Raw genomic sequence first — 1,608 nt, forward strand, 5'->3', positions numbered from 1 at the left:
GCACCGCTTCTATTTGAGCTGCTGCAAGCACACATGCATGCATGTGTGGACGTGCCCTATGGGTATATCTACCTGAGAAGCTATTTATGTTGCCATAGCAAGGTGCTCCCTTGGTATAGTGCATTGCTACAGAAATGTAGCAGCTAAAATTAACTGTTTGCCTCATGGATGGTATAGTATGAACTATGACTGTGCAGTCATTTAGTAGTTCCAAAAGGAAGTAGTAAATGATGGCACAGTAACAATGGTGCCATAGGGGTACCTGCAGACGCACCCAGTAGTTCACACACCTTATATGGAATTCATATAGGAATTCCCTATATGAATTCCTGTTGAAATCAGAGGTTTTTGAATTGTTAGAGATGTGTGATCAAATGTGGGGTAGAATATTTAATTCTTTATGCTTACGGTAAGGTTCCATTTATAAAGTAATTAAAAGTATGATATGCTTAATAATGTTATAAATATGTTATAGACTCAAATAGAATGTGGAATATGTGGTTGTACGCCATGGTGAAATGCTATCCTTTGAATTGGTGAACTCTATAAAGATCAGTTTGTTTTTTTCTTAACTCTTTATAGCTGAAAATTTATAGATTGTATTTTAATTTAAAATGCAACTGAATATTATATTATGCCTTTTCTATATTTTTATCTGTGACTGATTTATACATAAGTGTGTTGACTTCAGTGAGTCTTCTAAATCAGTCAAATTTTGGCCCACCGTAAGCTTGTAACTTTTACTTATCAGCCAGTCCTGTAAATACTATAGTAATGTCAGATGTATATTATGCATGACTTGTAAAATATGTATGTGACATCAACAAAGGAGTCTGACCAACCCGAACATAAATTTGGATCCAAAGTCATGTAATTATTAGTAGCTATTATTCAAAATGGCTGTTACATGCTTCTGTTCACAGAAGCTTGGAATTGGTAAGTTGTATTAGTCTAACACAAGGGGCACACGCCACCACAAGTGGAAATGCCCCTGCATATGTGCTCTGGCATGTGGCAAGTTGCCATAGTTGGGATAGGGAAGACTGGGCTAGCTTCAGCAGCCCATCCTGGGGGCCTTCTGGGGCTCCAGCAGTGGCAATCTAGGCACATGGAGCCTGGCTGGCAGGTGGAGTGTGGCTCTGGCTGGCCTGGCTCCAGTTCTGGGTGGTGCACACTGATGCCACATGCACCACCCTGCTTTTTTCTAGCATATTTTTTTTAGACCAGGATTTTCCAGTGTCAAAAAATCCCATTGTGCTACAAATTAGCAGCACAGTGAATGTGTGGTTTTCAGGGCCATTTATGGGGACGTGCCCAAGTGGTCTACAGAAACAGAAGTTTCACTGGGTAATAAACTTAGAAGATAAGCACAACTTCAAGCTTATTCGTATTAATTTTGAGGAGATATTAGATGCAGCCCAATTTGCACTGCAGTCAGGTTTTGGGACCCTGTTATGTTAGACATTGTACTAATGTAGTAAATGAGGCATACCTGGCTTTATGGTACATTTTAAATAGACAGTATGGAGAGGCAGTATGAGACTGGGCTCCTATTAGGGCTGTGCAAAGCTTTGGGTAGTGATTTGATTCAGAGGAGATTCGGCCCAA

The 1,608-nt window shown here is 39.9% G+C and overlaps 1 protein-coding gene across 4 annotated transcripts in view; it reads left to right on the plus strand.

The window, feature by feature from the left end:
- Positions 1 to 1,608, plus strand: part of COL5A2 (collagen type V alpha 2 chain) — a 171,656-nt gene that overhangs the window by 43,362 nt on the left and 126,686 nt on the right. The window lies entirely within an intron of this gene.

Source organism: Crocodylus porosus, unplaced genomic scaffold (genome assembly GCF_001723895.1).
Source record: "Crocodylus porosus isolate Cpor-Errol unplaced genomic scaffold, CroPor_comp1, whole genome shotgun sequence".
Lineage (NCBI taxonomy): Eukaryota > Metazoa > Chordata > Crocodylia > Crocodylidae > Crocodylus > Crocodylus porosus.